A 14,433-nucleotide genomic window follows, 5' to 3' on the forward strand; every position below is an offset into this window, starting at 1 on the left:
TGCGCCTGATAGACCGCATTGACGTATAACGGCTTCCCTCAACATTTAGTCAGTTTGACAGTAGTAATATCACTACAGCAGAGGCTCGCAATGACCATGTGATCAAAGCCTAATGGGACATTAAGAACAGTCAGTGCTCTTCACGGTTTTCCTCGCCTTCCCGCGAACACCTCTGTGTACCCTCCCCTTCGTTTTTTTGTATTTCTTAACGAGCCCTGTATTTTCTAATTCCTCCGATTGCCGCTGCGCCAACTTCTCTTCTTTCTGTTTTGTCATTTAATACTGTTCATTTCCATTAACAATCTCGCTCGTGCGGAGTGAGCTCCAGCCGGTCCCCGCAGGTGCCTCGCCGCGCTTCGGCTCCTCTTACGCAGACCAGACACGGCTTTTTATTTTTCAGTTTGAAGTTCCGTTACATTTCAACCCCAAGCCGGTCATGAGATATTCAGCGGTGGCGCCACGTATTTCCTGGGCCTTCTTCTGCCGCAGGGCTTTTAACAGGCGATCGGCGCCATTCCAGCGAGAGGCCGTGCTTTGTCGAGACATCTGAAGAGCCATTGGAGAGACAGAAAGGATGGTTTTCAAAGTGACACATTGCAGGGACTCATTTCCAGCTCTGGGATGTTAAGTCAAGCTGTTCTTATAAGTTGAGGGCCTCGTTCTGTGTATGCCGAACGACCATAGAGGGAATGTCAGAGGAAAACAGGGCAGAGAGGATTCATAAATACTTGTCAGAGCAGACGCAACGCCGAGCGGCAGAGCGAATCTCCCCCAAAGGAAAGCATTCCTGGCACTAGATTGCAGGCAGAATGTGAATAGCAATGTAATGCGGCCCCTGGTAATGGTTAGCGGAGGACTGCTGAGCACAGGCGTTTGCTATAACTGCCGCCAATGCAGACAGCGAGCTGGAGGCGAAGCGAATGTCATCATTTCACAATGCTGGGGGGAATACAAGAAGCAATATGGTAATGCGGGGGCACTAGTGCAGCATTAAAGACCCCAATAGAAAAATAATACTCTCTCAACATCATTAGGGTCAATATATCAGAAATATCTTCCTGCGTCAAACTGCGGTGTCTTAAAGGGATATTCTCAGGATATTCTTATCGGTGGGGTCTTACCGCTGAGACCCCCACCAATCCAAAAATGGGGGACCTGTGTCCCTCTTGTCTCGTTACAGCCTCCTCGCTACAGTGACATCAGACTGGATGGAGAGGCGACCATGTGCAGCACCGCTCCATTCATTTTAATGGGGCTGACAGAAATAGCGGAGTACAAAAAATTATCTATGTCCATCAGCCCTACTGAGGTTGAATGGAGCCTTACTGTGCACGCATGAACACCGCTTCAGTCAATCTCCAGGTCACTGTGGGTGGATGCAGCGAGCCTATAGTGGAGAGGGGCAAAAGGGACCCCAATTCTTAGCATCAGTGGGGGTCTCAGCACTGATCAGACTTTGATCACCTACAGTATGCTATGAATAGGTGATAAGTGTCTATCTTGGCAGAAGCCCTATATGGCCTCTTTCAGATGAACATCATTTTAACACTTTGATAGCCGCATTAAAAAAATCACGGCTATCAGAGCTTATGATCGCGTGAATGAAGAATAGCCGTGACCGAGTTGCAGCTATTTTTCGCGGTTTTTCATAGCTGGCTGCAGCGTTTTGCAGTGCAGTAACTCCACAGCCCCCAAATCCCTCAAATTAGCCCTAAGAGACCTTTAACACAAGACGGACTACTCCGCAACAGAGTTGCGGAATATCTCGGCCCTGGATTCTGCACCAAAAACTGCACTTGCCTATAAGCCAGAAACCAGACCTTGTCGGGGTGTTGGAGTCAGCAGAGAGGGGGCCGGAAATACAGCTTTTCTCAAAGTCTCTAAAACAACTTTATGGGGCTAGAGAAGCCTGCAGAGCTGGGGCCGGAGGAATGCCTTACTTACAACCTCCAGCAAAAAAGACGAGCCAGCAGTCAGCTGCAGTGATTGCAGCAATAAGCTGGGCGACATAAGTGCTGAGGATGCTGCGTGCACACAATCATGGGGGAAAACAGCGGGGACCGGACATACTGTGTGTGGGGAGCAACCAATCCACAGCTAACCTGCCCGTTTCCTGTCACTGAGCAAGGGCCACCCATGTCTCCACCCCGTAGTCCCGGTGGAGACATATTGCACCAGTACCCCTTGCAGGCACTGTTAGCAGAATGCACTGCTGTTTATGGCAGCCTGCTTTTCAGTCACCAATTTTAAAGTTTGAGACTTGATCACGGCAGTTATTCATTGATGCGACTTTACAGCGCACATGGTAAAAATGCTTACAGCCATGTGAACGAGGCTTTACAGAAGCATCTGCGGGCAGTTTCTGGTAGTGATCTGCTATGTATGCAGACGAATTTAAGTCATAATGAGCACCTTTATTAGAGGCAATTGCTTGCAGGCAAACGCTTTGTGTAAATGGCTCTTAAGGCCTCTTTCACACGGCCAAGTGCGTTTTTACACTCGCCAGATCACGGCCAAAAAACACGTGAAAGAATAGCCGCAATCGAGTCCCAATCTTAATTGGCGTTTTCTTGTCCATTCACGCCCAAATACTTCAGATGGTCACAGCTACAATAGCAGTCATGTGAATAAGGCCTTAGGCCTCTTTTACACAAATGCGTTGCGATTTTTGACCCCCTGTATTACAGCCGAACATCGCATAAACGGGAGAATGTCACGACATGGTTGCGGCTAAATCTCCCATTTTCTTGCCCATTCACACGGCTGGGCTGTGGCGTACATACGATGCAGCCTGGAATTTTGTGGCCGAGGGAAAGACCTTGCCCCTTCCCTTGCCAGCAGATAGTGTCAATAGAAGCTCCCATAAAAGCATATGGGAGCTGCCAGCCAGGGGAGGGGGGGGGACTTTAACAGCGCTTGCCACGCTACATTTCCTCCCCCTTCCTCCCTAGCCTATGGGAGCTGCAGGCAAGCGAAGGGGGATGGAGCTGCTGCTAAACTCCCTCTCCCTTCCCTTTTCTGATGGCTGTCATAGGCTCCCATAGGAGTCTATGGGAACGGCCGGTGTATTCCCGCAAAAGATTGGACACGTCCTATCTTTTCTGACGTCGCGTAAAAACGGCTGACCGGAATGCGCACCTTATATGCTATCTTTTCCGGTTGGCCGATTTTACGCACCGAAAAATCGCCCATCTGAACAAATGCATTGGAATCCATGAGATGGTCGCGATTTTCAGGTGGCGTTTTATAAAACGCTCGTGTGAGAGAGGCCTTACCCTGATGAATATAAAAAATATATTAAAAATACTATTATCTATCATAATCCAGTCATTGCAGTAAATGGCGCGGCGAGAGTCACGGGAGCAGCAATGGTTATTTTTACCCTGTACATTTCAGGCACGCTGCCTCTAAGTACAGGTTGCTAGGGGCTCTGGTGTTTCCAGGCAGCGATCTCATCCTGATCTGCCGCTGATCCCGCTCTCTACCTCTATATAAACCACATTTATTCAGGTATGTAATTACTAACAGCACTTATGGAGCCGCCAGCCGCCATGAAATCCTCAGTTTAGGGGTTTTTTTTCCATTTTAAAGTGACGGATAAACTTTATGCCACTTTTTAGATGACACTAATTACCCAAATAGTAATTCCTCCCTAGGTACCATTTATACATGGGGGGGGGGGGGGGGGAGGTTCTGCATTTTTATCTATGGGTTAAGCTTTGCAGTTGTTTACAGCAGGCCGCCATGTGCAATTCCAGTAATAACATTATGGATGTGGGTCAGGATGGGAAACATCTCTCCTTAGGGAGAGCACCAAGAATGTGTGTGAGGAGACTTCTAAGGCCATGCATGCTCCTCTGGGTAATATGCAAATAAGGAAGATAAAACAATACCTTTGCAGCGCCACCTACTGGATGGCAGCTTTCCTTCAAATCAATGATTTGAAAATCAAGCCAGAATCCATACACTGACAGCTTTTCAGGGGTTTTGCTCCTCATCAGTGGGAACTTAGGGAGAGCACCTAGATGGTGAGTGAGGAGACTCAAAAGGCCATTCATGCTCCTCTGGGTAATATGCAAATAAGGGAGATTGAATCATGCCTTCACATTGCCACCTATTGGAAGGCAGCATTCCTTCAAGCCAAAGTTAGACTCTTTATACAAGCCAAGTAGGATCCTGGCTTGGCTACTGAGAGGCTTATGGGTATGGGTGTGTTCACACCTCACAGATCTGCTGCAGATTTCAACTGCAAAGGTGAAATCTACTGCAATTCTGCACCAAAATCTGTGACGTGTAAACGCACCCTATGTTAAGGAATCGTTGCTTAGCTAATACCAAACTTACGGTCCTTTTACATGGGCCGCTTATTGGGCGTGAACAGGTAGATGTGCAGACAGCCTATGGGGAAGAACGATCATAATAGCAATCATTCGTCCCCATAAGCTTATTATCAGCCCGTGTAGAAGCAAATTATTCCGTCAGGACGCACAGCAAAACGCGGCGTCAGCTGCTGCTGCTATAGAATTATGCGCCAAAATCTGCAGTGTTAACTACAGACTTTGATGTGGAATTGCAGGCAGATTTAAGCCATTTTTAATTCTGCATCAAAATCTACAGGCAACTGTGTGGATTTTGGCGCAGAATTTACTACATTATGGTGCGGAGTACAGACTAATTCCGCACAAGCTTAAATACGCAGCGTATTACACATGTATTTTTTTATATACGTTAATATTCAGCAAATATAGCCCATTGATTTCAATGGGTTCCTTCATAGCTGCATATTTTTCATGCGACCTATCTTGGTGCATATTACGCATCGTAATAGCCTATTGAAATCAATCGGTGTGCGCTAATAGGCAGGAAACCCGTATATCCTCTGCGTATTTACGCACAAAATCAATGGGAGCTTGTGCTTCTTTTTTACGCACGCAAATATTAAGACGGCCGAAAGGCAGAAAAACTCAAGGCAACAGCGTATTTTGGCCCATCAATATGCTGCATATTCGCAAACCGAAATACACATTCACACGGGGCAGTTCGGTTCCAATACAAAACTGCACCAAACTGCACCAGCACAGATAACAGGACACAAGTCACACAGCAAGCTGTACAGGATAGAAAACAGGACACAAGTCACACAGCAAGCTGTGCAGGCCAGACAACAGGACACAAGTCACACAGCAAGCTGTACAGGATATACAACAGGACACAAGTCACACAGCAAGCTGTACAGGATAGAAAACAGGACACAAGTCACACAGCAAGCTGTGCAGGCCAGGCAACAGGACACAAGTCACACAGCAAGCTGTACAGGATATTCAACGGGACACAAGTCACACAGCAAGCTGTACAGGACAGACAACAGGACACAAGTCACACAGCAAGCTGTGCAGGCCAGACAACAGGACACAAGTCACACAGCAAGCTGTACAGGATATACAACAGGACACAAGTCACACAGCAAGCTGTACAGGATATTCAACGGGACACAAGTCACACAGCAAGCTGTACAGGACAGACAGCAGGACACAAGTCACACAGCAAGCTGCACAGGATATTCAACGGGACACAAGTCACACAGCAAGCTGTACAGGACAGACAACAGGACACAAGTCGCACAGCAAGCTGAAGTAACATGACTGCTCACCCTAAACACCAGACAGACACAGACAGAAACTAGGTTTATATGTGAGCAAAGACCCGGGGGATTGGCTAGTAGGAGATCTCCACACCCAGCCAGCTATCATACCAAACCTGTGGAGCTGTGCTACAAGAAACCTTAGTACTACAGGTCCCAGCAGCACAACGTAACACTGTGTGAATGTATCCTAACAGAGGTATTTTTAGTACAGTTTGTTTGGCTGAGTTTTGCCCTCTGCCATGAGTTATTGTTTAATGTTTCCCCTTGATACCAAGAAGGGAGTTTGAGTCTTCTACTTGGTTCATAAGGAGCTTAGGGCAGTTTGCACCTGCATTTGGGTGCATCACCTGATGATTATTCCCATTTTTTTTCTTATGTCTGATCCTTTGCCCCTCATTGTGATCATATATTTCAAGTATTTTCCTAAACTGAGGAGGGAGTCGGAGTCTTCCACTCATGTCCCTGGGAAAAAGGGAAAATCTGTACCCGCAATAAGTAAGGCTGCTTTCTCATCTGCGTTGGAGGTTCAGTTTTCCTGCTGCATTCAGGGAGCAGGAAAGGAGAAAAACACCCACAGCTGAACAGGTCCGTTTTGTGACAGAACCGAACAGCAGAAAACGAACCCCATAGATTATAATGGGGCTCATTCGATTTCCGCTCAGCTGCCCGGCATTTTACTGGAACCAAAACTGCAACAGAACCTCCAAATGGTGATTCCACCACAGATGTGAAATCACCTTAAGAAGACAGCCGCATGAATTAACCAAGTGGGCAGGATGTAACTACCTGAACTAAATAAATAAGCATATTGTATATACATGCCAACCATTACATCTACAATTACAAGCCAGATCTCGTACCAGGTGTAGAGCCCTGGACTAGGGTCACTGCAGCACTTCTGTGGTTATTTGATGGTTAAAATATGTTTAGTATTGTGTGTGTCCAAAGTTAAGTTTTATGCTCTTAATATGCTTTTCTATTCACAGCTCTGTCTTGTTCACTGACAGGTTCCCCCATCCTCTTTGGGTTTCAGGTCACCTAACAACAGCATGGGGAGTGGTTAGTCAGGTAACAAGGGTAAAGAGGGCCTGTGATTGGGAAATGAGTCTTCCACACAGGTTGGGCTAGAGTGATTGTATAAATGGAGAGAGCGGGTGGATTTTAAAGGAGAAAAGATCTAGGCAGAGGAGAAGTCAGGATCTAAATGAAGAGGGAAGAAAGGAGAAGAAAAAAGCCAGTGTGGTGGGAAGTGGAATAAGTGTGAGTATTAAAGCTCGTTTATGTTCAAAGGACAGAAAGTCAGCAGGAGAGAGGTTTAGCCTGAGGGAGGTTAGAAAGAAGGAATTGCAAACCAGAAATTGGATAAAGAATGAAAGAAACCATTATAGTCAGTCCCAGAAAGCAAAGCTGGCGTGTAAAGCAAGATGGACATAGGTGCATACCAACTCATGTCTTTCAAATGTAGAAAGGAATGATCCTAGTAACCAAGTGTAATTCTGTCTCAAGTAAATGTAATGCAATCTGTATAACTACTTCAAAGTGAAGATCTCTCGCTCTGCCAATAAAATGTCCCATTATTTTACCATTAAATCCTGTCTCCTGGAGTCCCTTCCCACCACCTACAACGTCTGCACTGAGGTACCACACTACACCTCAGGAGGGAGTGTTTCCCATTTTATAATTAAATTGTCTGGAGTAGGTTTTGGCTTACATACGGCCTAGCGTCACGAAGTTGACAAACAACCCTGCTGACTTCGCAGGTTGCACCCAACGCAAAACACAGACATCCGTTAACACTGCAGCGTTTCTCCGCAGCCGCGGTATGTGCGAGGGGTAAAAACAGAGCCACCGCTGCTGACAAAACTGATATGCGGCCCCACTCTGTGGACCCGCCGGCCTGTGGGTGCTACACAGGCAATCGTCAGAGGGCAGAGAAAGTGATATAACACCAGTCAAGGGGAAATATACCAAAACATTGGAAGTATAGAATAGAAATAGGATCCCTATGCCATAAATAGTGAACATGGTTATGGCAGCACAGGTAGGTATTTATACAGATAAGGGTGGGCAGACCTACTCTGTTATATCCAATACCTGATAAGTGAATATAAATTTTTTTTATTTTATTTTAAGGCCGTATAACTTTTTAAATGTCCCAGAAAACCCCTTTAACAAAAAATATAAAGTAATCATTGAATACCATAAAAATATAGATGCAGGATAAATAAGGACACCTGTAATAAAGGCTATGTAAACCAGGGCTCCTTTGACGGAATGCATACATCGTCACCTCCGGGCGTATATCACATCCATGGAGAAGTATGTAAACAATCCCAACGGATCGTACGAGAGTAGGGTTCAATAATCGGGAATATGAAATATCTGATTGATAATACATTTTATACATTACAAACCTAATAGTAACAGTAACAATAATAGTACGATACAGCGTGAGTCAGAAGTCTTACGCCCTCCCCCCATATATATTATAATGCTCCCGTAATTCGCACCATGTTCCAACAGTTCTCTCCAACAGTTCCCAAAACAAAACGTTAGGATTGACAGATTAATACTCCGCATTATTTCCTAGGATTAAACAAGGCAAAAGAAAAAAGCAGCAGTAACCAAAGCACATAAACAGCGGTCAAAAAGTCGACAAAGTGCTACACTATGATCTTATAGTCCTGAATATACGTTACTAATTGCTATAAGAGCTTCTACAGTTCTCCAGATCTCAGAAGCCGCTCTTAAAACCTTCCACCAAAGCCTAGTGCCAATTTCGAACAGTAGGTGTGGGCATCGCGCCAAGCTCATAAAGGTATAAGAGCGATATCAACTGAATCCAGTCTGCGTTTTGGGACTGAGTCGAGGAAGCATAGCTGGTGATGACCCAGCTGGATGTGACAAGCTTCTGAAAGCAGGAGACAGGTGGTCAAGCTAACCAAGCAAGAAGGACGCGGACAAGGTCTTGATATAACAGCATTAAAGTCCACGTATTCTCAGGAACTGGCACCTTAGAGCTCAGGGTGACATTCAGAAACATAAGCAGATCATGAAAGAAGAACATTTACCTGGTCGTCTGTGAAGACCCTTGAGGAGATGTGCTGGAGCACGGAGGGAGGGCGAGGAGACGACTCACACCAAACTTTTACAGAGTCTTCTAAAATTAGTAGCAGGCATGCATTGGCTGCTGTTATGAGTCCTCACAAGGAATGCCAGGCATGGGAGACCACAGGAGGGGGAAGGGGCAGACACTATGTCAGTCCATACCCAACACAGACAATGCCAGGAAATTAACAGGTCCAGAGGTGTATAGGCTCATTGGTGGTCAGATGGTCGACCAACAACTGCAAGGACATGAGAATATATATCGAAGGTCCAAAAAGTCCAACCTGCTCTTGTACATAGGGGACAGTATTATAGTAGTTATATTCTTGTACATAGCAGGCAGTATTATAGTAGTTATATTCTTGTAGATAGGGGGCAGTATTATAGTAGTTATATTCTGGTACATAGGGGACAGTATTATAGTAGTTATATTCTTGTACATAGGGGACAGTATTATAGTAGTTATATTCTTGTACATAGGGGGCAGTATTATAGTAGTTATATTCTTGTACATAGCGGGCAGTATTATAGTAGTTATATTCTTGTACAAACGGGGCAGTATTATAGTAGTTATATTCTTCTACATAGGGGGCAGTATTATAGTAGTTATATTATTGTACATAGGAGGCAGTATTATAGTAGTTATATTCTTGTACATAGGGGGCAGTATTATAGTAGTTATATTCTTGTACATAGGAGGCAGTATTATAGTAGTTATATTCTTGTACATAGGGGGCAGTATTATAGTAGTTATATTCTTGTACATAAGGGGCAGTATTATAGTAGTTATATTCTTGTACATAGGAGGCAGTATTATAGTAGTTATATTCTTGTCCATAGGAGGCAGTATTATAGTAGCTATATTCTTGTCCATAGGAGCAGTATTATAGTAGTTATATTCCTGTACATAGGGGACAGTATTATAGTAGTTATATTCTTGTACATAGGGGCAGTATTATAGTAGTTATATTCTTGTACATAGCAGGCAGTATTATAGTAGTTATATTCTTGTACATAGGAGCAGTATTATAGTAGTTATATTCTTGTACATAGGAGCAGTATTATAGTAGTTATATTCTTGTACGTAGGGGGCAGTATTATAGCAGTTATATTCTTGTACATAGGGGCAGTATTATAGTATTTATATTCTTGTACATAGGGGACAGTATTATAGTAGTTATATTCTTGTACATAGGGGCAGTATTATAGTAGTTATTAGAGATGAGCGAGCGTACTCGGCCACGCCCCTTTTTCGCCCGAGTACCGCGATTTTCGAGTACTTCCGTACTCGGGCAAAAAGATTCGGGGGGTGCCGTGGCTGAGTGGGGGGTTGCAGCGGGGAGTGGGGGGGAGAGGGAGAGAGAGAGGGCTCCCTCCTGTTCCCTGCTGCTACCCCCCGCGCCGCCACGGCCCCCACCCGCGCCCCAGCGCCCCCCAATCTTTTCATCCGAGTACTGAAGTACTCGAAAATAGTGGTACTCGATCGAGTAATTACTCGAAACGACTAAGTTCGCTCATCTCTGAAAGTTATATTCTTGTATATAGGGGGCAGTATTACAGTAGTTATATTCTTTTACAAAGGAGCAGTATTATAGTAGTTATATTCTTGTACATAGGGGGCAGTATTATAGTAGTTATATTCTTGTATATAGGGGGCAGTATTATAGTAGTTATATTCTTGTACATAGGGGCAGTATTATAGTAGTTATATTCTTGTACATAGGAGGCAGTATATAAACGAGTACGTTCGCTCATCTCTAGTAGTTATATTCTTGTATATAGGAGGCAGTATTATAGTAGTTATATTCTTGTACATAGGAGGCAGTATTATAGTAGTTATATTCTTGTACATAGGGGGCAGTATTATAGTAGTTATATTCTTGTACATAGGAGGCAGTACATTAGTAGTTTCATCCATATGCAGAAGTGCAAACGTTATAGGCAGGTATGGAAAGATTTTAGAAAAATCAAAGGCATCTGATTGGCTTCAAAATGAATTCTGCAGCAGGACAATGAACTATTAATGTTTTTTGTCGAATAACAAAATGGAAAGTGAAGTAACAAAAAAGAAATATAAATCAAATTAATATTTGGTGTGACCAGTCATTGTCTTCAAAACAACATCATTTCAACTAGGCACACTTGCACACAGTTTTTGAAGGAACTCGGCAGGAAGGTTCTCCTAAACATCTCGGAGAACTAACCATAGATCTTCTGTGAATGAAATCTTGCTAAAATCCTTCTGTCTCTTCCTGTTATCCCAGACAGACTGGAAGATGTTGAGATCAGGACTCTGTTGGGCCATATAATCACTTCCAGGACTCTTTGTTCTGTTTTACACTGAAGATAGTTGGTAGTATTATACATAGGGGTCAGTATTAAGGTAGTTATATTCCTGTACATAGGGTCAGTATTATAGTATAGTCTTGTACATAGGAGGCAGTATTATAGTAGTTATATTCTTGTACATAGGGGGCAGTATTATAGTAGTTATATTCTTGTACATAGGGGGCAGTATTATAGTAGTTATATTGTTGTACATGGGTGGCAGTTGTATAGTAGTTATATTCTTGTACATAGGAGCAGTATTATAGTAGTTATATTCTTGTACATAGGAGGCAGTATTATAGTAGTTATATTCTTGTACATAGGGGGCAGTATTATAGTAGTTATATTCTTGTCCATAGGAGGCAGTATTATAGAAGTTATATTCTTGTACATAGGAGCAGTATTATAGTAGTTATATTCTTGTACATAGGAGGCAGTATTATAGTAGTTATATTCTTGAACATAGGGGGCAGTATTATAGTAGTTATATTCTTGTACATAGGGGGCAGTATTATAGTAGTTATATTCTTGTACATAGGGGGCAGTATTATAGTAGTTATATTCTTGTACATAGGAGGCAGTATTATAGTAGTTATATTCTTGTACGTAGGGGCAGTATTATAGTATAGTCTTGTACATAGGAGGCAGTATTATAGTAGTTATATTCTTGTACATAGGGGGCAGTATTATAGTAGTTATATTCTTGTACATAGGGGGCAGTATTATAGTAGTTATATTGTTGTACATGGGTGGCAGTTGTATAGTAGTTATATTCTTGTACATAGGAGCAGTATTATAGTAGTTATATTCTTGTACATAGGAGGCAGTATTATAGTAGTTATATTCTTGTACATAGGGGGCAGTATTATAGTAGTTATATTCTTGTCCATAGGAGGCAGTATTATAGAAGTTATATTCTTGTACATAGGAGCAGTATTATAGTAGTTATATTCTTGTACATAGGAGGCAGTATTATAGTAGTTATATTCTTGAACATAGGGGGCAGTATTATAGTAGTTATATTCTTGTACATAGGGGGCAGTATTATAGTAGTTATATTCTTGTACATAGGGGGCAGTATTATAGTAGTTATATTCTTGTACATAGGAGGCAGTATTATAGTAGTTATATTCTTGTACGTAGGGGGCAGTATTATAGTAGTTATATTCTTGTACATAGGAGGCAGTATTATAGAAGTTATATTCTTCTACATAGGGGGCAGTATTATAGTAGTTATATTGTTGTACATAGGAGCAGTATTATAGTAGTTATATTCTTGTACATAGGAGCAGTATTATAGTAGTTATATTCTTGTACATAGGAGCAGTATTATAGTAGTTATATTCTTGTACATAGGGGGCAGTATTATAGTAGTTATATTCTTGTCCATAGGAGGCAGTATTATAGAAGTTATATTCTTGTACATAGGAGCAGTATTATAGTAGTTATATTCTTGTACATAGGAGGCAGTATTATAGTAGTTATATTCTTGAACATAGGGGGCAGTATTATAGTAGTTATATTCTTGTACATAGGGGGCAGTATTATAGTAGTTATATTCTTGTACATAGGGGGCAGTATTATAGTAGTTATATTCTTGTACATAGGAGGCAGTATTATAGTAGTTATATTCTTGTACGTAGGGGGCAGTATTATAGTAGTTATATTCTTGTACATAGGAGGCAGTATTATAGAAGTTATATTCTTCTACATAGGGGGCAGTATTATAGTAGTTATATTGTTGTACATAGGAGCAGTATTATAGTAGTTATATTCTTGTACATAGGAGCAATATTATAGTAGTTATATTCTTGTACATAGGAGCAGTATTATAGTAGTTATATTCTTGTACATAGGGGGCAGTATTACAGTAGTTATATTCTTGTACATAAGAAGCAGTATTATAGTAGTTATATTCTTGTACATAGGAGCAGTATTATAGTAGTTATATTCTTGTACATAGGGGGCAGTATTATAGTAGTTATATTCTTGTACATAGGAGCAGTATTATAGTAGTTATATTCTTGTACATAGGAGCAGTATTATAGTAGTTATATTCTTGTACATAGGGGGCAGTATTATAGTAGTTATTAGAGATGAGCGAGCGTATTCGGCCACGCCCCTTTTTCACCCGAGTACCGCGATTTTCGAGTACTTCCGTACTCGGGCAAAAAGATTCAGGGGGCGCCGTGGCTGAGTGGGGGGTTGCAGCGGGGAGTGGGGGGGAGAGGGAGAGAGAGAGGGCTCCCTCCTGTTCCCTGCTGCTACCCCCCGCGCCGCCACGGCCCCCACCCGCCCCCCGGCGCCCCCCGAATCTTTTCACCCGAGTACTGAAGTACTCGAAAATAGTGGTACTTGATCAAGTAATTACTCGCAACGACTACGTTCGCTCATCTCTAGAAGTTATATTCTTGTATATAGGGGGCAGTATTATAGTAGTTATATTCTTTTACAAAGGAGCAGTATTATAGTAGTTATATTCTTGTACATAGGGGGCAGTATTATAGTAGTTATATTCTTGTATATAGGGGGCAGTATTATAGTAGTTATATTCTTGTATATAGGGGGCAGTATTATAGTAGTTATATTCTTGTACATAGGGGCAGTATTATAGTAGTTATATTCTTGTACATAGGGGAGCAGTATTATAGTAGTTATATTCTTGTACATAGGAGGCAGTATTATAGTAGTTATATTCTGGTACATAGGAGGCAGTATATAAACGAGTACGTTCGCTCATCTCTAGTAGCTATATTCTTGTATATAGGGGGCAGTATTATAGTAGTTATATTCTTGTATATAGGGGCAGTATTATAGTAGTTATATTCTTGTCCATAGGGGGCAGTATTATAGTAGTTATATTCTTGTACATGGGTGGCAGTTGTATAGTAGTTATATTCTTGTACATAGGAGCAGTATTATAGTAGTTATATTCTTGTACATAGGAGGCAGTATTATAGTAGTTATATTCTTGTACATAGGGGGCAGTATTATAGTAGTTATATTCTTGTACATAGGAGGCAGTATTATAGTAGTTATATTCTTGTACATAGGAGGCAGTACTATAGTCGTTATATTCTTGTACATAGGAGGCAGTATTATAGTAGTTATATTCTTGTACATAGGAGCAGTATTATAGTAGTTATATTCTTGTACGTAGGGGGCAGTATTATAGTAGTTATATTCTTGTACATAGGAGGCAGTATTATAGAAGTTATATTCTTGTACATAGGGGCAGTATTATAGTAGTTATATTCTTGTACATAGGAGCAGTATTATAGTAGTTATATTCTTGTACATAGGGCAGTATTATAGTAGTTATTAGAGATGAGCGAGCATACTCGGCCACGCCC

At 42.1% G+C, this 14,433-nt stretch overlaps 1 protein-coding gene across 2 annotated transcripts in view; it reads right to left on the reverse strand.

The window, feature by feature from the left end:
• Positions 1-8,800, reverse strand: part of STYXL2 (serine/threonine/tyrosine interacting like 2) — a 56,114-nt gene extending 47,314 nt beyond the window's left edge. Inside the window, exon 1 of one of the 2 annotated variants that reach the window (XM_066599382.1) lies at positions 8,716-8,800. The gene's annotated coding sequence lies outside the window, so the exon portion shown is untranslated. The remainder of the gene's footprint in view (positions 1-8,715) is intronic. The other variant, XM_066599381.1, reaches the window with a different exon arrangement.
• Between the last annotated feature and the right edge of the window lie 5,633 nt (positions 8,801-14,433).

Source organism: Eleutherodactylus coqui, chromosome 4 (genome assembly GCF_035609145.1).
Source record: "Eleutherodactylus coqui strain aEleCoq1 chromosome 4, aEleCoq1.hap1, whole genome shotgun sequence".
NCBI classification, from domain to species: domain Eukaryota; kingdom Metazoa; phylum Chordata; class Amphibia; order Anura; family Eleutherodactylidae; genus Eleutherodactylus; species Eleutherodactylus coqui.